This window comes from Protomyctophum parallelum (assembly GCF_964188405.1).
Source record: "Protomyctophum parallelum genome assembly, chromosome: 6".
Taxonomy (NCBI): domain Eukaryota; kingdom Metazoa; phylum Chordata; class Actinopteri; order Myctophiformes; family Myctophidae; genus Protomyctophum; species Protomyctophum parallelum.
In genome coordinates, this window is record NC_139701.1 from 28,436,007 (window position 1) to 28,461,780 (window position 25,774).

Sequence of the window (25,774 nt, forward strand, 5' to 3'; positions counted from 1 at the left end):
GTGAAATGCATCAACATCCTGCCCATTAACTTTTACCATTTACATTATATTCTACAGAGTCGGAAACAGATCCTCAGAGACCCTTTAAAGTCACCGACTCACCACACACTGAACAGACCCACAGTTGCATCCAACTGAGGTGTCATTTGTTCCAGTTGTGGAGGCCAAGAACCCAGAGCCCCATGCCTTGGAATGAAAAACAATTCTACAAAGACAGTCCAAACTTTGAAAGGCATGTCATGCCAACACCAATAATATGCCCGCAGCCAGGCTATTCAAGGTATTGCCTTCAATAAGCTTCACATTTCAAATTTGTTTTAAGCCAATACTTTAGTACTTGGGGCCAAATATCGACTCTAATACTATTTAGCAAATAAGCACATTATTCATACAATTTACATGCTAATTTGTTTCATCAGAGGAAATACAGTCACATAGAAGGCAGAGCAACAGAGTGCCTGAAGCATCAATTTAATGAAAACTGCAGAGCAAAACTTAACAGCTGTGATTTGAAAGGTATTTATTGATGTGAGTAGTGAGTAATACAACAAATACTAACTTGCAACTTTTTAGAGCAGCATAAAAATGTTTAAAACGGTTGTATTCTGAGAGGAGGGCGGCATTAAAATCGAACTGTACCTGATATATATTTGTTTCTCAAAATGGGCCACATATACTATTATACAATGCAGATGGTGAAAAGGGCCAAACAACGTTCTGCACAGCCTCAGGCGGCTGTAGAAATTCTGACGAGCCTCCACATCCTGAGGACGTTCTACAGCAGCACCATCCAGAGCACCTGGTATGGGAACCACACAGCCCTCCACCGCTCAGCGCTACAGTGGGTGGTGTGACTGTGGAACTATACAGCCCTGCACCGCTCAGCGCTACAGTGGGTGGTGTGACTGTGGAACTATACAGCCCTCCACCGCTCAGCGCTACAGTGGGTGGTGTGACTGTGGAACTATACAGCCCTGCACCGCTCAGCACTACAGTGGGTGGTGTGACTGTGGACGGCCAAGCACATTATTGGAGGTGAGCTTCCCTCCAGGGCATAATTAGGCCTACATCCAGCCAGTGCTGCGTAGTCAAGGCTAAACAGATCATCCAAGACACCGCAGCCACAATCTGTTCACGCTGCTACCGTCAGGCAAGCGACACCACGGTATTAAATGCTGAACAAACAGACAAAGGGACAGCTTCCACAGTCATGCCATCAGCCTGCTGAACAGGTGTCGGCCCCAACCGCACATTCATTGTTCAATACGGCAACTTATGGTCTTATGCACTCATTTACATTTTTATTGGTACACTCACACTCACTCAATAAACAAACACTTCTGTATGCATATTTGACTATACATTTTATGTACATTTGAAACTGTTATTATTTGATGTTGCACAAGGGACTATGAACACTCATACACACTTCATGTACATTCCTGCTTGCTTTGCTACTATCAGGCTGCTGCTCTCACCACTGCTCAGACACTACTGCTCACCTGCCACCACAGTGGATCTGCTGTTTATGTACGGGGGATTCGGAGTCCCTATATGGTTGGGAGTCGGGACTGATGCGCTTTATCAGACTACATAAAAAGCAGATACAATTCATCGCCAAACCATCATAAATATATTGCTCGTTGTATATTCAATAAGAATATGTTACATCCATTCATGAGTTGTCCTGACTGAACTACAATTTGTGAGAAGCATGCACGCAATAATTTCACCTTCTTCTTTATATCTAGTGTTAGGACTAAGGGATAAAATATCACAATATTTCCTACTAAATACCTCAATATTGTATTGTGATGACAATATATAATTTATTTTAATTAAATTGTTTTGATTAAATCCAGGAAAAGACAACACCTAGTACCATATCACAATATCGATAATATTTCCCTGGCCTACCTAGTGTGAACTTGTGATAACTCAACGTAAACCTCTAGTTTACGTTGAGTTATCATACTGCATGACACAGTTTCCCTGCAGGGCATTAGTCTCACTATTACACTATTTATTATGATTCCATCACAGAAACATCTCTGCAACAGGGAGTATGAAAGCACTGATGCCATAAGAGGCTGAAAATGCTGCTCTGATCAGAATAGAGGTGAAATCCTCGATATAACTGGAGCCAACATTTGCATACTTTGAGAGTTACAAACTGATACATTTACACTGAGGATTTTACTGTGTAGAAGAGACCAGTACAGTACTGCAGAAAGCTCAGAATGTTACCCAGTCTAAGGTCACATTCATGACGCTTCGCTTCCAATCGCACTTGATTACGATTCGGTGCAGGTGTGAATGCAATCCGCAGTATATAAAGGAAATGAAGCAAACAATGTAGCGGGTGAGGAGCTGAACACAGTTGGAGACGGAGAAAGCATATTTTACGCAGCGCAAAGATGTCCCGTTACCGTGGATAGATGTGGTCGAATGAGGAGACTGAAGCCCTGATCGAAATGAGGACGAGTACATACATTAATCAATTGCTTAAGAAAACACATAAACACTGCAGTGCAGTGTAATAGTATTATAGCCTACAGAATATTCTGTCTGTCTGTGCGTGCCGTAAACATGGAGTGCTGTCACTGTGTGGGGACTAGTGGGGACTGGAACTTTCATCTCAATAAACATTTTGTGCTGCTGTCTGTTATATCAGTGCGCTCAGCGCTGTGCCTGCATGCCCAATAGAACAGTGTGTGGGGCACTGTGGCTGCGTGCGTATAGTGAGAGAGAGAGGGGGGGGGGTCCAGTCCCAGACGGCACGACACATGCACGTTATGAGTATAATTTTATCACAATAGATGTCACTGTGTTGTAGGCTGTGTTGTAGGCTAGGTTTATGAATGGAACACATTGATAAAGGTCCCCCCTGCTGCGTTTCCAATTGCTACGGATGACAGTGTGAAGGCAAACCGCAGCAAATTAAATATGCAAGAATCCCAAAATCTCCGCCCATACGCATGAGTCTACCGAAGTATTAGGTGAGAATGTGACCTAAAAGCATGTTTAGTCAATTTGTAGCCACATTTGGCTACAGACTGGACAGACGTTGACCGATTACAGATGGCGAAACTGACTGCTTTAGGTAGTTATCTTAATGTGCTCTAATGTTTTGATGCACTGCTGATGCACAATATTTAGCTTTCGGTCCCTGCCAAAGTTTAAAACAGTGTGCTGTGCAGCATCAAACCACTGAGGGACATTATTGCAAGGCAAGCACTAGGTCGGCTGGCTACATCATCAATCATAATGACAACGAGTCCACACAGGGATCTATCTAATCAGGAGATGTGACTACCTCTATGTGGCCCTTGTTCTGTCTTCAACAGAGTGAGCTTTAACAGTCAAAATAATAGGCAACCTAGAAGAGAAATGTTGCATCAATGCAGGCTCTCTATATCTGTCTATGTTGTAAATGATCACACATGCTGAGTGACAGAGAGACAGCCAAAGTACGGGATCCAATGTCATGTGATTGCTACCACGGCAACCGCTCTAGAATGTACTACTTCTGCTACCTGTCCCAAGTGTGTAGAGAGCAGGGGCATCCTGACTCATCCTAATGTTTAATGCGACTTCAATCAGCTTGCTGTCCTTAAGGCTTAATTAGCCGATTTGCAAGCAGAAGAATGCCACTCCTAATTGCTAAGTAAAGAACGGACGGACGGACCCTTTTGGTAATTATATATACAGTAGGCAGGCAACCAGAGTTTCTTTAATTAGATCCTTAGCAGAGAAAGAGAGGGAGAAGATAAATGAGAGAAAAAGCCAGAGGAAAAGAGAAAGATGAAGATGAAAACAGAATTATCAAGCAAGAGAAAGGGATGATGAGAGCGAAAAGTAAGCAAACAAGGGGAATTAAGGGATGACCTGAATGTAGAGACAGAGGCTGATGTTGAAGAACTATTCAGTGACTCCGTATACAACTTAAAGAAGCATCTCTAATGAGGAAGACCAACTGGGACCATGCGATCTGTTTTCAGGAATTTTCAAGTCTTTCCTTTTCTAATTACAGTGGCTGCTAAACTTGTCATGATTAATATAAAGGGGGGGGGGGGTGCATCACCGGCCTATTGGAGGGAGAAATGGCGGCACATCATGGCAGGCGGTAATGGCCAACATGGGCCAAAATATCCAGGGCAGGCGGGCACACATGGCTGCTACGGATGGTGAGGTAGAATTCATGATTCAGGAGACACAGATGCAAAGGACCCAAAATACAAAGCGTAATACAGCAGCCTTCAACTGCTTACAGAACAGCTGTATATCAACAAGGCAGAGGCCTGCCAACACCTGCCATATTTCATCCCGGTGGGGCCTACCATTTCCTTCGCCTGGGAAGTTCCATGTTGACAGTATGTTAATGTTAAATGTTAATCTATTTATTCAATCAAATGTGCCTTTCTCATCGTGATTAATAAATAAGGCTGCCATGGGTATGTGACAAACAAATGATCACCAGCAGACATTCATCGTTGCCAAAGGTTGTATACAACCTAGGACACGCATATCTGATACTCTCTATATGTTTTGTGTTCATTGCACTGTGCCAAATGAGTGGTGATCAAATAATAGCAGAGTAGTAATGGTACTCATGCTGTCCAATCTGTGTTGATTTACAGCACAGTGATAATGACTAGGATCTGAAAGCTTCTGAACATTATGCTGATGCAAACTGGACTGGCTTGAGTATATTATAATGATCTAAAATGGAATATGTACTGTAGTGTGTGTGTGTGTGTGTGTGTGTGTGTGTGTGTGTGTGTGTGTGTGTGTGTGTGTGTGTGTGTGTGTGTGTGTGTGTGTGTGTGTGTGTGTGTGTGTGTGTCCTTTCCCATCTCTACTGTATGCACAGCACACAACACCCTTCTCACACCTGCTCATAACCCCTCAAGGACGTGCGTCGATCTCCTAACACCAATCCAATAAGTGTGACAGCTGCTGGAGAGGTGATGACATATATTATGTGAAGCCCGGAAGACTCTGTTATAATGGGAATGCACTACATATGCTGGTACAGTACATGTACAGTACTGACTGCCAGACCATTTCATATGGTCCTGCACAAACCTCTACTACAGTACTACCCCAGTTTTAGTTAGACAATTGTCTTTTAAATTTGATCAATTGAGAGCTCAAAAAGTTTTTCATGTGGAAATTGTTTCATGGCCCGCCAAAAACGATTATATTTCACTGTAAAATGCAAAATAAAGAAAATATCAAAGGGAACATACATGCATTTTGGAGGTTTTATTGATTTCAGTTGAATATAGTGAATTAATGTGAAAGCCAATCATTTTAAATCAGTGATTGGATGATCTGAGGCTGAGCTCTGAAAACCTTATAGACTACATCCCTATTCTAGAAAGGAAACTTTGTATGAAACACAAATCAAAGGAAAATGCAGCTCAGGGTCTCTCATAAACCGAGCTCAAAGCCAGCTGTCATTGGTCCAGACTAGGTATCCCTATTATACACGCTCCAGCTTCCTGTATGACAAATGACAATGGACGTCAATCGAGGTAAACGATCAAATAAAAAAGTCTGATCAAAATGCAATAATCAAACATAGAAATCAGTTGATTTCTCCATGGTTTGATGTGTACGCATTGATGGTGAAATAGTTAATCAAAACTGAGTGAGGGTATGATTCTGTGCAGAGATTGCTTTGGCGAGCCACATAGGACACTCACACATGTGCTTCAGGCACATCAGACACGCGTCACTCACGCCTGGGTGCTTGAAGCTTCCCTGTTCACTTCCATTATATGGGAGAAAACAGGCGTTGTGACGCATTGCCGGCTCATGAAGTCTGATGTCTTTGAAGCGCCATGGTTCAACAATCAACATTGGTGATGATGGTGATGCAAAATGTTGTGCTGTACAGTAGATTCCCCAAGGCACACATAGAAATCACACTTGTGTGAAGTGAGGGGTGCTCTTATCATCATACAGTACATCATTATACATCACATTCCGTGCTCAGCCAATCAAATCATCACAAAAGTAATTCTGGCAAATCACTTTTGCCGTCTTCACTTTTCTGCCCTCACTTTTATTTTATATATATGTACTTTGCTTAGCCAATCCAATCATCACTATGGGGTGATCAGCCAATTACAAGCCAATGTTCAGACAAACCCAGAAAGCTGGGCATAGGAGGGGCTAGTGCCCTCCAAAAACACGAGCATGGTAGGCTATAGAATGTGTGGTTAAATTAAAGTATACGTAGGTACTGTAGTCAAGATACAGATAAAATAATTACACTTTCAGTGCTTCCCTAATCCCTACTGACTATCAAATAGAAATAGTAGTATGTGAAAAGCACTCATCAAACACATTTCAGATGGATATCTGGCTTTGAAATGAAACTCTTCAGAAGCCCACGACCCAGGCGACCATGAGGGCGGGAAGCATTAATTGAAAGTCACAGGTCATTACACTGCAGTGGAGATTGAATTAGACCAATACATTGACATAGAGCAGACTGTGACAGTGGACAGGGCAACAGGAAATAAGATTGGAATGAGGGACAGAGAGTCAGCAGATGGCCGAGGTAGAGAGATGAAGAAGCAGAGATGGGAGTGGCAGCTGCACATGTTCCTATCACACAAGCTCAGAGAGATGGATGTTATATTTCACTTTGTCTTTCACTTCAGTTCTCCCTCTCTGTCATCTGAATTATTTTACACATGATTTTGTAACCCTTTTTTCAGTATGATTCTGAATAGGCCTTACCCTTAAATATATATGGTAGTAATGGAAGTATATATAGTAGTGGTAGTAGTGGTAGTGGACCTAGTATGGAGCCCTGGAGGACCCCTGTCAACTACTGTAAGTATAGTGGTTAAAATGAAAAACACGTGAAGGCACTGGAGTCTAGCACACACACGTGCAACACTCGGAGGCACACATTTATGTCCCTGACTGACAAACACAGTGTGCAGGTGCACCTCTAAACCTTCATCAGCCATGTGAAAACAGAGGTGGGGAACTGCTAACAGCAGCAGAAAGACAAACAAACACCAACAACTGTTTGCGAGAAATGAGTTCTGTTTTCCTCCAGGGTTCCAGGTACTGCTCTTCAGAGCAGCAGGTCCTTATCATGAGCCCCGACATGAGTAACAGCAGCTATCTCTGTTTACCTCTGCGCTAGTCTGAGAATGTGGACAGTGTTGTCCAGCTTTAACACACAAACACTCAAACAGAGTCAGACCCATGTACTGAGATATAGCACACTTTTTTATGCCATCCGTGGCCCAATCTCACAATAACTTGGTTTCAATGGAATGTAGGGGTGCAACAGTTAATCGAACTAATAATACTTTAATATAATAATAATCTATCCCTATTTTGTGCATCAAAGTAGGGATATGGGTGTAGCCTAGTGCAAACACTGTGGAAGAAAGCATCTCTACAAGCAATGTTGCTAATTTTGGGGCGCCCGCTGGCCAAGTGGTCCAGGCGCATGCCACATATAGGTTTTGGCCTGACAGCGTGTCACGTGTTCAAGTCCCGTTCATGACGACCTTTGCTGCATGTCTCTCCCCCTCTCTCTCTCCCTCTTTCCTGTCAGTCTTCACTTGATAAATAAAAGGCAGAAAACCCTATTTGTTTTGAAACATTTCACCCATAATGACATGCCCAAATTGATTTTTGTTTCAAATTTAGGATTAGATCGATAAGTTCTATTTGTTACACACCTACAAAAAAATCACACCCGTGTGAACTGAGTGGTGCAATCCCCCCCACCTGCAGGCAGCAGGCACATCACTATCCCTCTCTGTTTCTGGCGCCACCTACTGGTACTAATAAGTCACATACTCGTGCTCATGACAGACCACTGATACATAGATACGGCCGGGCTACATAGATACGCATGGACATTGCTGGTAGTAGGAGTGGTTGCAACACTCAAAAACAACAGGACCGTTGAGAAATGGTTCTCTTATGCAGTATGTTGTTCATTATCTCATTGCCTGTGTGCTCTGCAGGGGTGAGATTGTGATGGCTGAATCTCATGGTCATGTCAGTGTCAGACGCACTCTTCTGGGGCCAATTTGTTCTTGACCTGCATCCAATACATCTCATTTCAGTCTCATTCCAGCGTGTTGTCCGCTATAATCCAATACAGTCCTGTCCTGTGTGCTGGTGTAGTCTGCAGTCTGTGCAATGTGTTGTGCAGGCCAGGCTCAGAATTAATGTTCCCAATGCAACACACACAACATCTGCCTCTAAACCCCAGAGAGATCATGAACAAGGGAGCTTCTGTCTGTGACAGTGTCGCTGTACGGTAGCACTACAGTACAGTACATTGAGCAACTCTTAGCACCCCGAGCGGCAAGAACGGAGTTCTCCGTCCTATATCAATTAGTAACGCTCGTCGCCGAGGACGGAGATTAATTAAAGGACGGAGATTTATTGATGTCAAAACCGATCGCAACGCTACACAGGCTGGGAGTGTCTGTTGCGCAACATTCAATGTTATTTCCGGTTGGGACGTCATCGAAAATGTTCCCCCCCATTTTAGCGGATGACATTGAAAATCTTAAAACCTGAATAACTCTTTTTTTAGACGGCCCATTGCGGTCCCGTCGCTAGTCGCGTTAGAATTAATCATACCGTATTAATTCTATTAGCTAGTTTCATGCAACACTGTTAGGGCTTGGTCAATTAGTCAATTACAAAAAACTATTATGAAATGTTTACGTTGATTCACTGATATATATACTGTATATAAAAACATTAAATGAAAAAAACACACGATACGATAATCGCGAAGAAAATAATCGATAAATGCAGCCCTACTTATTTGATATGACTTACTTACAGAGGCTGAGAACCCAAGAAAAGTGGAGGATGTTGGGGGAAGGTTCCGTCTGTGTGAGTAAATCTACAGTGACTGCTTTAACCTACATTTTGTGTTCCATGTGGCTGCATAATTGAAATCACCCTCGTTGCAGAGCATACAACAGAGACCCACACTTCTACAAAGAAAAGCAATAATAAAACAGTGAAAAAAGCCTAAAAGCCACGGACAGATGCCTCTTACACGTTGCCAATTTTGAACCTAAATCACACTGTTCTATTGTGAGAGAAAATATATACTGCGGGAAGAAATACTCTATGACTTCCGTGGATTTATGCCGCAAAATGTCGATGAGTATACGCCTGTGACGTCAAATGTGTTGTTTCATGATATCAGGTGTACACAACACATTGATGCGTTTACTTTCTACTTTCTTTAGGCCTATGTTTCAACACAGAGGTTTTGTGCAGCCATAGTGCTGGGAAACAATGTTTTAAAATGTTAATACTGTAACTTCACAGTTCACACTGAGCTCAACTACTATAAATACTGGCCTGGCTAAATATGAGCCACTCCAGTCCTTCCTGAACATGTTCCCTAATTCAGATTCTGTACTGTTCATAATGTCTAAACTGGAAAGACTAAAATGCTATCATTGTGATGCTTTGGAGGATTCAATTCACCGAACATAAGTAACTGTACTACATCAATTCAACAGTGGCCCATTTACATTGTCTTGTAATGTTGACAGAGAGGCAAAGTGATGGTTTGGATGGATGCCAGAAGCAGGGATAAACCATATCCCTGCCGGCACTAAAAATGAATGACCAGCGAGGAGATATCAAACGTTTTCGGAATTTCCCCCATCCTGCTCAGCAAATCAAACGCTGCTCAGAACCACAGTACCAAGACAGGCGTGTCATCTCATAGCGTAACATCCCTTGCACTCTGCCTACCCCGTCATCCTCCTGGGGACAGATAACCTTTATGCCCCAAACATTGTGCCCACATCTCTTTTCTTATCTCTCCATTCTTGCATCGTATCAAGAATAAAAATACCTGCTTTGTGGCCTAGTGGCATTTATAGCATTAGGAGCAGCCGTCTGCTTTCATTAGCGATAAGGGAAAAACACACGCCATCCATTATTCATTCAGTCCACAGTCTGCCAGTTGTAGCTGATGTGGATGATGTAGCATGGCTAAGGGCTAGCTGATGTGGATGATGTAGCATGGCTAAGGGCTAGCGTGGCAAGCCGGCTGTCCTGTGCAAGAGGCAATGTGCATGGTGCTCGAAAAATATCCATTAAAAGGTAAGGTAAGTGATATATAGTCGTTGAAACAAAAAGTGTTTTGTTAAAAGTTAAGCACTATGTTATGATAGTAATCATAGACTATAGAGTGTTTGTTCAGTAACAGGGGTCTCCCATATATCCAGCTCATTAATAAACAGAAAGTACATGTTCAGGTGTGAGCAAATCAGGAGAGAGCACACACACTCAGCTTCAAGTTCCAGTTCCAGTTTCAAATGTGTCATTTCTTTGTGTCATCACTTCCAATTCCACATGTTTATCCTTTATCCTGTGTGAGTTCTCTCTCCTGATTAGATCAACTTGGTATCCTGGCATGAACATGCCTTTTCTGTTTTCTAAAAGACTGGAGAGACACGCTATAGGACGGAAGTTACAGTTACAGTAGATACCCTAAAAATGTTGCTCTTAATTCCTACTCAGTAGGGTGACCTGGGGGTATATCTGAATGAGGGAAAAGGGAAGGCAGAGGGAGAGAAGTAAGTGAAAGTGTGGATGGAGTAGAATAGGTACTGAGGGATGAGCGACAGGGAGAAAGCTAGGGGGTAAGGGAGGGAGGGGGACGACAGCAATGAGGGATGCGGAGGGGAGTGAGGCTGACAGCAGAGGTGCGATGACGGAAGGAGGAGGAGGAAACAAGTGTGTGTGCTGTAATATAGTGATATAATAGTGGATTCGTGACAGTGCTGCCATGTCGCGTTGGATCCACTTCTGCAAGTTACTTTGTCTATGACAGGTCAAAACAACACGCATGCATGCAATGATGCAAAATTGCAAATGCGCACTTTACTCGTGCAATTAAAATGCATGATTCACGTGTGAAACCCATTCATATACTGTAGTATGGCAAGACAATGTAAAATATGCCTGGAGCCCGTTGCTCATTAATTTCTACATTCCAATGACAGAAAATAAGGAGACCCCCTCTCTTCGCACACATGCACACGCGCACACACACGCCCTTCCTGGTGGTAAACGAACGGTAAAAGAAAATGTGACTGCTCCGAGAAGAAATCAACACCAAAGAAATTCTAACTCTATTCATGATGATTAAAGCCACACAAACACACAGACACACACATTCAGGCTGGGAAATTAGTTGGCGGGTTGCCACAACAAGCATGGCATCTGACAAAAATAAAAAGCTTTCCTGTGTGTGTGTGTGTGTGTGTGTGTGTGTGTGTGTGTGTGTGTGTGTGTGTGTGTGTGTGTGTGTGTGTGTGTGTGTCCGTCCGTGTGTTCATGTAGCCTAATTGCGAGCCTGACTGCCTACTTCTCCTGCAATGCAGCAGCTGCTAAGACTAGCTGTGAGCATTCTGCTAAAAGAGAAGCCTTGTTACACACACACACACACACACACACACACACACACACACACACACACACACACACACACACACACACACACACACACACACACACACACACACACACACACACACACACACACACACACACACACACACAAACACACACACACACACACACACACACACACACACACACACACACACACACACACAGTAGTTCGCACTTTTAACAGTAAATGTTTGCATAGGCCTATACAGTTAATGAATGTACATCTGACTTGCATTGTCCTCCATAAAGACACACTGATATGACTGAGACATAACCAAACAGATTGACAGACAGTGAGGGGGGGAGCGTGCTCAGCAAGAGAAGCAATGTAACGTGGTATACGGACAGATCGATCAAAAACAAGAAGAAGAAAGGGAAGAGAAAAGCGATCGCGAGAAATAACAAGCAGTAGGTGACAGCAGGAAAACATATCAGGGAAAGGAAACAGGTTGAGAGAGCAAAGCTGAAGGGAAAGATAATGAGATGATGCAAGCTAGGCAAACACAGAGATCACTCTGGAGAGGAGGTTCCTCTCTCACCTGCCGAGCTGCTCCACTCTCCTGTCTGTCTCTGCACTGACAGCTTCCCTCCCTCCCTCCCTCTCTACTACAGCCCACTGGAGAGAACAGAACACCAGGGGAGGGGGAGATGGAGGAGGGAGAGAGAGAGAGAGAGAGAGAGAGAGAGAGAGAGAGAGAGAGAGAGAGAGAGAATAGGGGTGGTGGTCGATGGGGCTGAGGGGAGGAGAGAGGAGAGGAGATGAGGCAAGGAAAGAGAAGAGCAAGCAACAGCTGACAGAGCAGAGGAGAGTTAGTGGTCTAGCTGTTGTGAGCATTGGATCTCGCACTATGATGAATCACCCAATCTGTCAAGCCAGCAGCAACCAGCCGGCCCAGAAAAAGACCACAAAAGAAAAATGGCCTCTACGGAGACAACACACACACGCACACACAGACAAACACGCATACGGCCACACACACACACACACACACACACACACACACACACACACACACACACACACACACACATTATGCACAACACAACCATATAGACAGAAAAATAACAGCTTTGTTTGATCTATCTCTCGCTCTGTGTGTGTGTGTGTGTGTGTGTGTGTGTGTGTGTGTGTGTGTGTGTGTACACATGCCGGGTGGTTATACAGCTGCCCCTGCAGTGAACTCCCTCCACACCACTGTAATTACTGCCTCCGGCCCAACACTCAACACTAATGAGGCTCTTCACGGCTAGGGCAAATTCATCACCATATCAAAAAAGTGTATTTCCATTTGAGAAGCCCGCTTTGCTAAGACATCATCGCTGTTGACAATATGCATGAAGTTAATACTGTAATGTGTTTTTGGGGGGACACGGATACAATCCTCTCTAGTTCTAGAAGTTAAGCTCCATCTGGCCTCATAGTGGAAACCAGGCTAATGAGTAAACTTCTTGCTGGCCCTGTTTTGGCGCCGTAGTGTACCGGTAAATTAGGCTGATCATTAACTGCTTCTCAGGAGGTTAACTGCCCAGGGTAATGGTGCATATCTCTTCTTATCTGCCCCTTGCACTGGACGACACTGCGCCTATCTCCAGTCTTACTGTGCCACTTTGTTCAAACAACAACATCCACCCCCAAAAGGAGCATGCAGTGACGTACTATAGAGGACTTTAGCATGTGTGAAATAAAATACAGCCTTTGCACTTTGACTAGACACACTCATAGATATATATGGAGCACGTGAATTATGGATAAGGATATATGGACTCTCACTTCTGTGATTAAAGACGACACCACTGTCACACCAGCCCTCTAAATCAAACTAGTCACACTTTAATGACTCTTGGAGATATATTCTCTTCTCTTGGGTCAAACTGTTCTGCTCGTTTGAGAAGGGAATGCAGGAAGAGCTATTTGAGCATGTGCCTCTGACTCTGCGGTGAAACCGAGAAGCGCATGTTGATACTGACACTGTGTTGATAGCTTTAGTGCTCATTTGTGCTTTAATTATGTGATAAATCACACTGTGACTGGATGATGCTCTTCCAATGGCTCTAAATAAGCATGTTTATGGGGGGAGTGAACCAGAGACCAAGGGATTCAGAAAGAGAAAACCTGTTCAATTAATCAAGATGGGGCTGGGCGATATATGGACAAAATCAAATATCATTCACAATACAGTATTTTGTAAACAAATACATAAAAAAATGTGTGAAAAGGGCAGATCTACAAGCTCATATCTATACTAGATTATATATAGTAGTTATTTTCACTCAAAATTAAGCTTAAAATACAGCTAAGTGGTTAAAATCGGGAAAGAATACTTATGCACGGCCTGGACGGTTAGCTCAACTGTCTGAGCACCTAGGCTGCCAAACCAGCTGGATGGCGTGCCACGGGTTCGACTCCCGAGCCCGACGGCCTTTGCCGCGTGTCACTCCCCATCTCTCCCCCTTTCCTGTCTGAGGAGTACTGCTCCGTATCAATAAAGGCATAAAAAGCCCAAACAACAAAGAGATCTTTAAAGAATACTTATATATTTAGTCTCATAGCACGATAATATTACATTGTCCAGTCCTACATCAAGAGTAGAAAATCCCACAGATCATGAACTGCTTTGTGAACACACATAATGATGCCCGTGAAGAGGAGAACGGTGCACCCTGACACAAGCCAGGATTGAACAGCTCTTCACAACAGCAAGCAGCTGTTCATACTGTGTATGTTTTTGCGTTATTAATGTTCTATTTAAATGTGAGCAAAATCGCACATTTACTACATTTCTTGTGGTAATACAGTAGCAACCTGAGAACTCTCCATTTTCCCTCTCTCCTATCAACTTCAAAAATCTGTGTGTGTGTGTGTGTGTGTGTGTCTGATACCATTTGTGGGGAACAAATAATGAATACAATTATATTTCACAAAATCTAAATCTGTATGTTGCACACACACACACACACACACACACACACACACACACACACACACACACACACACACACACACACACACTGTGTTAACACATGCATGTGTGTGTGTATTAGAATCTGTACTATACCAAAGTATTTTGTGCGTTACATATAAAGGTTGCATTTTAACACATTTAGAAGTGTTCACTTCATACATATACGTATCCACATTAATGTGAGAGGGAAATAGATCTCTCTCCACAATTAGAGAGAAACGTGTGGCTACAAAAGGGGTGGCAAACGATCCATGCAATCATTACAGTACAGTATGTCTAACATATATGGGCATAGGCTGTAAACGCACGCACGCACACACGCACGCACACACGCACACACGCGGGGCAGTGCATCAAGGTATTGCTTGTTAAGATGTTGACAGTGACATAAATATAAGCTAGCCGAGCGATGAAATGCCTGGGGAGTTTATGTTGTGCATGATCTGCTGTCCAGATATGTTAACATATAGCTGTATAATATCTGCATAGTGCAGTGTGCTGCAAGATATCATGTCTGTGTTCGAACCATGTCATTCTCACAGGACTTACATCTACTGTACTTCACCTTGTATGGACACAACTGGAGGCTGTAGGCCTGGTTTCATTCTATATGAGGCCATTCTATTCTATGTTTCTTTAGGGAGAAAAAAACAAAACAAATGTACAGCTGTATAGACAAATGGATAAAGCCACAATTATATAAACGGCGTTTTACATTTACACAGCTGGGCTAGAAAAAAAGAAAAGATTGTAATGTTGCCTGCATTCCTTCTCTTACTATACTGTACTGCATATTATGAAGGTACTGTATGCACACAGACATACGCATCTGTTCTTCACTCCAAGTGGGCATGTGTGTCTTGAGAACCATTCATCTGATCAACTTCACACTTCAACGGCTCTCTAAAACCCGGCAGCTATCAACCAAGATTTCTACTCATATGTTGTTTTCGGATCCTGTGCAAACTTGTGCATTAATCCTCCAATCTACCCATATGAGCGACACACTGCATGAAATCAGCACACGTCCTTTCCTTTCATCCAAAGCAGTGAAGTGAAAGGGTGTGTGATGTGGACTAGGGGTTAAGCTGATCACATGAGCCGTCTCTTGTCAGGAAAGATCACATTGCATCGCAGATTCATGAGACTCTACTGGTCTGAGTCTCCTCTCATCTGATCTCCCTTTGTGTTGAGATGAGACACTGTCTGGCTACCTCTCTCTGATTCTACTCAAAATTATATGTGGGAGATTAGCTCTGGGCTCTCTCTCTCTCTCTCTCGCTCTCTCTCTCTCTGAACAGAAAATAATTGGAGAGATACTTGGATCATCTCTGAAGAGAACTGATTATTTTCCATTTCATTCTGAAAAATACAGAATGATTTGAATTACATTTAACAAGAAAAAACAAAGCAATACACATATGTTGTGATACAGAACTTGTGACTAATTAGCAGGACTACTAGGCTCTTTGTAGTCACCATGCCCATGGGAATACAAAAGCATTATACACCACATTTTGTTTGTCTCCAGGGAAATTTAACAAGTCAACAGTCAAGATATGCCACAGCCAATTACATTAACCAAGTCTATCTCAAATACTGGGCCTTCACAACACTCTTAGCAAAAAGAAACCTCCAAAACCACCCTGTGTTCCAATGAACATTCAAAACCACGGACAGCGCCTAGTTTCCGAGAAGGCTGTGGCTAATACAGAAAATAATGTGCTATTATAATCATAGCCCTAGGCTAAGTTACTAAAGGCGCTAACTACGTACATGTTCGTATACAACCGTATACTCCATATATGAAAGCGGCGACCGTCAATTTACCTTTTAGCATTGCTCCGGTTGCTATGGAGAGCCTCCGTCCTCACCAGCTATGGGATTTTTAAATCCAGCTCCATTGAGCCTCCATTATAAGAGGATTTTCAAAGCCTTGTATATCTAAAGCTTTGAGCGCTGTCCATGATCGTGTATCCCGACGATCGTAAATCATTTGTGTGTTTGTATCACATCGCTGAGCACATGTAACTGTTTGTAACGAGAGCTAAGGGGTATGAGCTTACGGCTAACGATCAATGTCCTCACAACAACAGCCCCCACCTCACTGAATAACCCGGAAATGAAACAAGGATCGTAGAGTGAGAGCGGACGGCTGGCACAGGTTAGGTGTGCTTATGCTACCACCTAGCGGGCAATAATGAAGTTAATGCTGGCACTAACAATCACTTGTCTTCATGCATTCTGCTAAACCACTCCAAATGAGACCAACCTTTCTACAAGTTTTAAAATAGGCCTCATTAATCAAGAAACATAAACAATTTCTGTACCAAAAGACATACAGGAATCTTTTGTAAATTACTTCAACTTTGGACCGGTTTTATGAACAGATTTTGGTTCATACCCAAAGCCTTGTTTAATATTACAAACATATGGAGTTATTCAAGTGATTCTTCATTGTTTGGGCACATACAATGTCAACTATCTGTTCTTGGAAGCGTAGAAACAGCTCTCCAGACCATATATAGACTAACCCAGTACAGCCTGATGTTATCACAGCCACAGGCTGCAAAAGAATGTCTGTTATGTTTGTCTTCTTTCTTTTTTCTTATTCTCTCAACCTCAGTAGTATGTGATAGTATGGCCATGCAATCCTAGTAGACTCTCTCTCTCTCATGTACAACATAGATCACAGATAGCCCACTCCTTTAGTGAATGTTTAGCCTATAGTTGCACTCTGTAAAACATTCCCTACATGGCTCACAGATCAAACATTGTATGTGCAATGCATGTGTGTGTTTCAGAGAGAGAGAGAGAGTGTGTGTGTGTGTGTGTGTGTGTGTGTGTGTGTGTGTGTGTGTGTGTGTGTGTGTGTGTGTGTGTGTGTGTGTGTGTGTGTGCGTGCGTGCATGCGTGCGCACACATGTGTTTAGGGTAGTAACATTTTCCACTTAATGGCTTTGAACAATGATTTAGAGTTGGAACATAGTAGTGAGAGTCAATTTAGAACAAGTCCTGTTGCCATTTTTGGTGGACCAATGGTGAGTTATTGTTACTAGCCCTTACCCGTTGTGAGATATTTGCCCCCCCCCCCCCCCCTTGTGGCCGTGGGGGGTACTGCGCCCGGGTGCGTTTGTAATTGACTAATCAATTCATTAATAATCATTAATGTGTCAAATCGATTCGTTACGCCCTCCACATGCATAAATATTGGTCAATGCCTGTGTGAAAAGTGGGAGTGATTGGTGCATGCAGTAAGGAGTTACGGCAGTGTTTCTGACAGACACAGACACACACACACTCAGACATTGTTAGAATTATAGTATGATGATGTGCAAGTGTTTGGAGTGTGTGTGTCTGTGTGAGTGCGTGTGTGCGTGCATATATATATTAGGAGGGTGGTGGACCAGGGATGAGTTACAATGTAACTCCTCCACGTTTTTCTGTGTGTGGATGTGTGCATGCGTGCATGCGTGAGTGCGTGCATGTGTGGGTGAACATGGGCCTGGCCCTGGTCGGCCAGACATCCTGAGGAAGGCCAGAAGGTGAGGTGCTGATAAGGCCTACAGCAGGGCAGACACTGTTTATATGCTGAAACAACTGACCACAGTATACACCCATTAATCTCATGGAAAAGAGCTGAACTCTGCTTAGGGTGTGTACTGGTATTACTATAAAGGTCCTGAGATCTTTCTACTCAGAGCATCCTGTCAGGGGCCATCTCCACATGGCATGGAAAAGAGCCCTTTCCAGGACCTACGTACGAGTGCTGCGGAAGGTGGTGAGAGACCAGTCCACATCATGTCCTGCCGAGAAAATTCTGCAACGACACAAGCTCAAGCAACGATAACTTCATGCACTACTTGTTTCTATTCTGGGGTGAGAAAACTCGTGCCATGATAAAAACGGCATATACATGATCCAATGTTCAATGCTCAAGAGAGAGAGAGAGAGAGAGAGAGAGAGAGAGAGAGAGAGAGAGAGAGAGAGAGACGACAGACAGATGGTAGAGGGAGACTTTACAGACATGATGACAATGGTTCTGTTTACAACAGATAAACGTTTAAAGGAGTGTTTCCAGTGTAATGTGCTTGTCACCGCAGTGGAATAAGAGGACAACATGCATGCTAAAGTGACAAAAGGCCAAATGTCTGCTGTGTGTCCTGGTCGTCCATGAATGCACAATGACAATCTGGGCATTTTATCTCTTTTTCACATTCACAGGGATTTTTGCATTCCTCCTTTGTTGCAACTCTCTCTCCGCCTCCTCCTCTTTCTCTCTCGTTTTTCTCTGCCACTCTCCAGGTGGAGAGTATTCAGGGCGATGGATGAAGGGTCAGACAGAGATGAGACCGCTGAATGCAGAGCGAGTCTCACAGTGGAATACAACAACAGCAGCTGCAGCCACGTAAAAGGCTGTGCAAAACGAGGATGGAAACCTCTTTCAACACCTCTCTCCTCCTATCTGGGTTTCTCTATTATCTTGTATGAATTAAATATCACCCTGCTCTATTTTTGAGTGGTGCAACCACTCCCTTACGGAGCTATGTGTGTGGGTGGCTGGGTGGGTCTGAGCACGAAAACAGCATGGTTGTTTTTCATCACCTGTGCGCAACCTAACACACACACAAACACACACGCACACTTGGGTGTCTGAATGTTCCGGGGACCCTCCCTGGGACTCCCCGGGGACCCCCACGCGGTAACTCTGTAATTTCTCTACCATTTCAGACGCAGGGCGGCTCGCCAGAACCGGACCGGCACCCTGGGTGCGTTCCTGTGGGTCTGGAACTTCCGGGGACCCCCACACGTAGTTGCACCACTCACTTCACTGATTTTTCCTCCTGATTTGAGAACATCACCATTGCTCGCTTCTCTTTCACATCCTCCACAGAACCTCTGGCTCTGCAGATCTCTCTCTCTCTCTCTCTCTCACTCTCTCTCTCTCTCACTCTCTCTCTATCCATATTTCCTCAGCTATTGAAATCTCCCCGCTTTCTTCTACCCACACATCCTTTCTATCCACATCATGACAGTGGTCACAGAAAGAGATGGGCAATAGAGTAAGTGAGAAGAAAGGGAGAAAGTAAAAATAAATATAAAATGAGAGTAATAGAAGTGTGGGTAGGAGAAGGGATAGTGCAGCAGCTATCATCTCTCATGCTGAGACAGAGCTCCACCAACCTGCGGGGACGACCTACTAGTGTTATCACTAATTATTACTGAGGCTAGAAAACACATGAGCAAACCAGAAACCAAATGGAACACACGAGCAGTGTGTGAGTGTGGGTGTCTGTGCGTGCGTGCACATGTGTGCCTGCGTGCGTACTTGCGTGCGTGTGTGTGTGCTTTGCTGTGTAGCTATTAAACCGCCTAAGCCTGATCTATATACGAGAGCGGCAAATCTTGTATAATGGTACAAGTGTGATCTGTGCAAGTAAAGAGCCTATTTCCAGCTACTAACGCCTGGAAGGCATTAACATAAAGGCTACATATTAACACTGTCAATGGAGGTGAGCAACACAGACTGCAACAGAGGGGTGGCCTTTCAGAAGAAACCAGGGTGGATAATACAGTTGCTTCCTTGGAATTAGAAGGAACAAAGCGACAAGGGATAATGTCCAATGTGTGTTGGGTAATGAAATTGTAAGGGTTGAGAATGTTCCGCAGTCACAAGAGTGGAAGTGCTGACCAGGTGTAACTCCTAGCTTCGGGAGGAGTATAGTCTTGACTAAAGGCTTGCCGAGTAGATGAGATTTCGGGTTTAAAGATGGACAAGTTAAAAGGTAAGCTTAGTTTAAAGGCTTAGGTTTATATTCTTATACAAACTTGACTGTAGTTTATAATCCGACAAAGAATGATTCTGGCACGATGCCTTAGAAAAGGAGGAGGTGACGTAACGACTAGGTAGTCGTGACGTCAACCCTGACAGAAATTGTGATCGCTCGCTACACCTGAGCTGATTCCAAAACATGGCCAAGTGTGCCACACACAAACAGCTGTCTTAGCAAACAGGCTGACTTGTCTCTCCCAGCCCACCACGCCATTTGTTGATTCTGACAGGAAGCTACACACGGTCACGACCCTGTATGAACGTTTTTCAGGGAGTCATGGCAAGGGGGTGGGGGGGTAGGTGTGAATGATGCTGAATACGTTAGCTCAGTTGAGAGAGTAACCCTCTGGCAAAGGTCAGTACGTAATGGGAAAGTCTTTATTACAATACAAATGCTGTGATTTATTTTAAATTGGTTACAGTCACTGCAAAAATCGACAATAATCAAATGAGTAAAACTAATTTTTCTGTGTTTTATTATATGATAATAAAAGCATACACAGTATATATGCAGTCTATACACAGCATTCTTACTGTAATTTGAACACACAAAGCTATAGGGCTATCTTTATGGGCCTAGGGGGAGTCCTTTTATGTGTGAGAATGTTTACTTTCCATTGAAAAGAAACAAAACTACAAAAAGCTGAGCATGATCTCATGTACAAAAATCCATGCAATGCAAACAAAACACTAGAATTTATTTTTAAAACATACTGGGACCACATGTTGACATATACTCAAGGGGAGTTGCTAATTACAGTGGGAATGGCTATTTAGTTTGGTAAACTGTGTTTTTAAATAGAACATTGGGGGGAATATTTTCCTGGTTTGGTTCCAGTTACACATTAAGAGAAGCAATTCACATACAGGCTTTTACTCATCTTCATGCTTGATGAATTGAATACGCAGGACCCCAGTGGAAACAAGCCATAGTGCAAATTGTGTAAATCCTTTTGTTTTAGGATCCTTTGTAAACAAACTTTACCTGAGCTTTTTTTTCTGAGAAATGTTAATAAAGTATTCAATCATTCAAATAACATGATTGTAAACTCTTTTGGAGTACAGGGTGACACTGGTTTATTAAGGTGTCTATGGTGTTCAACAAATTAACGGGTCAAGATCTGCTTCAGAATTTGTCAGTTATATCCTCTATCATTTTCTATAGTTCATTACCTAATAAAGCTGCACTCTAATCAAACTCAGCAAGAAGATGAGATGTAGAGCTTCCAGCCGCCAGGCCTTTCGCAATAATAAATTACATCTGTGAATGTGATGGCACGGCACCCTTGGCAATTGCCCTGTTTGCCTATAGCGCATGCTAGAGAGAGAAAAAGGAGGTAATTAAGCAATTAAGAGAAGAACTAGAAAATGTGGTTGCACCGACAATTTGTTTTTAGGACAAAATAGCCGATTTGCTCGTCCACTTAAATTCTCCTTTCATTGTCAATGGCAAATGTGACATGTGTTGGGACAAAATAGGAGACGTGCCCCTCAATAAAGCCGGGCAATTACTATAGTCTGATTAAATCTGCCAACCACGCTAAACCACTGCCAAAACTGTGAATGGCGGAAGAAGAAAAACTGGTCCAAAAACAATAAGGGACTTGATCCCTAATAAAATAGAATAATAAGAGTAACAAGAAAGATGCAATTCTGGGAAAATTGCAAGTGTGGTTGTTGATGAATAATGATGTATTGAGTATTAACCCACATGACGTCACAGTGGGGGAATAAAGTGTATACGGAATAAACAAATTCGAGTCGAGCAATTACTATAGTCTGGTTGGAAGAGGAGTGGAGAAGGGAGAGAGAGAGAGAGAGAGAGAGAGAGAGAGAGAGAGAGAGGTGCAGGTGAGATGGAGATGTTGAGTTCGGACGGAGCAGCCCACAGGGCTGAACTGAAACCTCTTCATTTATTTTTCATGTCACTGCAGTTTTTCAGATTGTGAAAGTTTCAGATTGTTTTTTTGCTCCCGCTGCCAACAGAAAACGATACGTCAGCCGTGGAACAGCGTATGATACGTGATTTGTTTCTGTTTGCTTTCCATCAGCACACAGCTCCCATTCATTCCTGCTGGGAGATTGCTTTTGCTCCTTACTTTGAGTTTCTGCACTATACGAGCCTGCCACAATGTCCATTAACCACATATTACTTCTGGAATTGTGGACATTTTGACATGGTCAGGACCCACACAGGGTCATCACTATCTGACCCCCCTCCAAAGAGGGCACAAATGCAACCAAATGGACCCATTACGGGTACATTTGGTTTCTTCAGACAAAGTAGTATATTAACACTAAGGATTTTACTGTGTATTTATCTGATTGTCAAAGTAAAATCATCTTAACATTTGGGTCCCCTTTTACACCGTCAGAGTTAAATTAACTGGGGATTTTACTGTGCAGATATGCCATAATGTGCGAGTGGGTGGAGTGGAAACCCACACACACTCATGCAAGTGCACTCATGCAAATGAAAGTACACACACACACACACACACCGGTATGTGTATTTGCATGCATTCAGATTAAGGCTTATGCTTATCCAGGCACAGTCTAAAATACATACGCGCACACGCACACGCACAGACAGAAGATCTGGGACAGACTGCTGAATATCTGAATAATGGGAACATTCATTTCCATTTTTCTACCATTATTTCCAACTGAAAGCATGAAATCACACCCTCCCAAAAATGATTGTACAAACACTGTACCCTCAGGGGCAGGCGGGGGTTATAAAACAGTTACTTGATTGCTAAACGACAATCCATCTCACCTCATTCTGTCTCTCACACCTACGACTGTCTCAGCAGTCATCTTGAGGTGGAGCAGAAGTAAAGAGTTGGGTTTCCAATAAACAAAAGGAAATGGATGTTCAAGTCTTCCTCGGAGCATCCGGGTTGGCCGGGGCATTCCAACGAAACAACTGACCGTGTTTGCATGTGGGAAGTCGTTTGGGAAGGATGGTATCTGTTGCTGACCCTGAGTCCTACGGGTTGGTGAGCGGGGGTCTGTTACTGACCCTGAGTCCTACGGTTTGGTGAGCGGGGGTCTGTTACTGACCCTGAGTCCTACTGGTTGGTGAGTGGGGGGTCTGTTGCTGACCCTGAGTCCTACTGGTTGGTGAGTGGGGGGTCTGTTACTGACCCTGAGTCCTACGGGTTGGTGAGCGGGAGGTCTGTTACTGACCCTGAGTCCTACTGGTTGGTGAGTGGGGGTCTGTTACTGACCCTGAGTCCTACGGGTTGGTGAGTGGGGGTCTGTTACTGACCCTGAGTCCTACGGGTTGGTGAGTGGGGGTCTGTTACTGACCCTGAGTCCTACGGTTTGGTGAGCGGGGGTCTGTTACTGACCCTGAGTCCTACTGGTTGGTGAGCGGGGGGTCTGTTACTGACCCTGAGTCCTACGGGTTGGTGAGCGGGGGGTCTGTTACTGACCCTGAGTCCTATGGGTTGGTGAGCGGGGGTCTGTTACTGACCCTGAGTCCTACTGGTTGGTGAGTGGGGGGTCTGTTACTGACCCTGAGTCCTACGGGTTGGTGAGCGGGAGGTCTGTTACTGACCCTGAGTCCTACTGGTTGGTGAGCGGGGGGTCTGTTACTGACCCTGAGTCCTACGGGTTGGTGAGCGGGGGGTCTGTTACTGACCCTGAGTCCTACGGGTTGGTGAGTGGGGGTCTGTTACTGACCCTGAGTCCTACGGGTTGGTGAGTGGGGGTCTGTTACTGACCCTGAGTCCTACTGGTTGGTGAGCGGGGGGTCTGTTACTGACCCTGAGTCCTACGGGTTGGTGAGTGGGGGGTCTGTTACTGACCCTGAGTCCTACGGGTTGGTGAGCGGGGGTCTGTTACTGACCCTGAGTCCTACTGGTTGGTGAGCGGGGGGTCTGTTACTGACCCTGAGTCCTACGGGTTGGTGAGTGGGGGGTCTGTTACTGACCCTGAGTCCTACGGGTTGGTGAGCGGGGGGTCTGTTACTGACCCTGAGTCCTATGGGTTGGTGAGCGGGGGTCTGTTACTGACCCTGAGTCCTACTGGTTGGTGAGCGGGGGTCTGTTACTGACCCTGAGTCCTACTGGTTGGTGAGCGGGGGGTCTGTTACTGACCCTGAGTCCTATGGGTTGGTGAGCGGGGGTCTGTTACTGACCCTGAGTCCTACTGGTTGGTGAGCGGGGGGTCTGTTACTGACCCTGAGTCCTATGGGTTGGTGAGCGGGGGTCTGTTACTGACACTGAGTCCTACGGGTTGGTGAGTGGGGGTCTGTTACTGACCCTGAGTCCTATGGGTTGGTGATCCAAAATGCTGATCCAAAATGCCGCAGCTCGCTTGGTCTTCAACCAGCCAAAATTCTCACATGTCTCCACCCTGCTCCGCTCCCTCCACTGGCTCCCGGTCGCTGCCCGCACATAATACAAAACTCTGATGCTGGCATTCAAGGCAACCAAAGTTATGGCTCCCCCATATCTTGCAAGTATGATTGAACCCTACAAACCCTCCCGCGCACTCAGATCAGCCAACGCAGGGAAGCTGGAAGTACCCTCACTAAAAACGCCGGGACAACGCTCCACACGTCCCAAACTCTTCTCCCTTCTGGCTCCAAAACTGTGGAATGCACTTCCCATTGCAGTCAGAACTGCAGCATCACTCCCAATCTTCCGCCGTAGTCTGAAAACCCACCTTTTTAGACTCCATCATGGCCCATAGCACTTACCCTACCCCCTTAGATAGCATTTCTGTAGACTTAGATAGCATCTGATACAGACTTATAGCATGTTATGTAGACGGCACTATAATTGCATTGTATATAGTCATAGCATGCCATAGTACATATGCATAGCATAGGAGTATATATATATAGTTTATATGTATAGTCTCATAATATAGATATTCCACTGTTACTTTCTTAGCTTACGCATGTTTTATGATAAATGCTTTTGTGATGTATTTCCCATGCTTTTGTTCTTGATTATTGTAAGTCGCTCTGGATTAAGAGCGTCTGCTAAATGCCTAAATTGTAAATTGTTGGTGAGCGGGGGTCTGTTACTGACCCTGAGTCCTACGGGTTGGTGAGCGGGGATCTGAATCCTACTGGTTGGTGAGCGAGGGTGCCACAAATGTCACTGTTTGTTGCAGACACATGATTCTTTTCGCCTGGAATTGGCTTCAAAAACTAGTGGAATGAGGCCTACTGTATTTATTTATTTTATTACAAAAACACCATATATCATGACCACAAAATCCAATCATCCCTAAATAAAACTGGAATGGCATGTTGAGGGACTTCTAATAGCATGCACCTCCAAAAGCACAAATCTGAAAGGTTGCACTGTATATTGTAGAAGTGCCACAGTGCAAGCCACGCTAATGTGGCTAGGCAACCCAGCCTGGCTCAGATATGCGCTCTGTGGTGAGACAATGCTCTGGTTCCAAAGCAAATACTTAACAGCCAGAACAAGCAGACCTGGAACAATGGCAGGTCACTTCT

At 44.1% G+C, this 25,774-nt stretch overlaps 1 protein-coding gene across 8 annotated transcripts in view; it reads right to left on the reverse strand.

The window, feature by feature from the left end:
• The window catches only part of kank4 (KN motif and ankyrin repeat domains 4), a 94,860-nt gene that overhangs the window by 21,819 nt on the left and 47,267 nt on the right, over positions 1–25,774 (reverse strand). The window contains exon 1 of one of the 8 annotated variants that reach the window (XM_083767868.1): positions 12,033–12,053. The exons of the other annotated variants lie outside the window; for them this stretch is intronic. The gene's annotated coding sequence lies outside the window, so the exon portion shown is untranslated. Of the gene's footprint in view, positions 1–12,032; positions 12,054–25,774 lie in introns of those variants that run through there. 8 annotated transcript variants of the gene reach the window in all.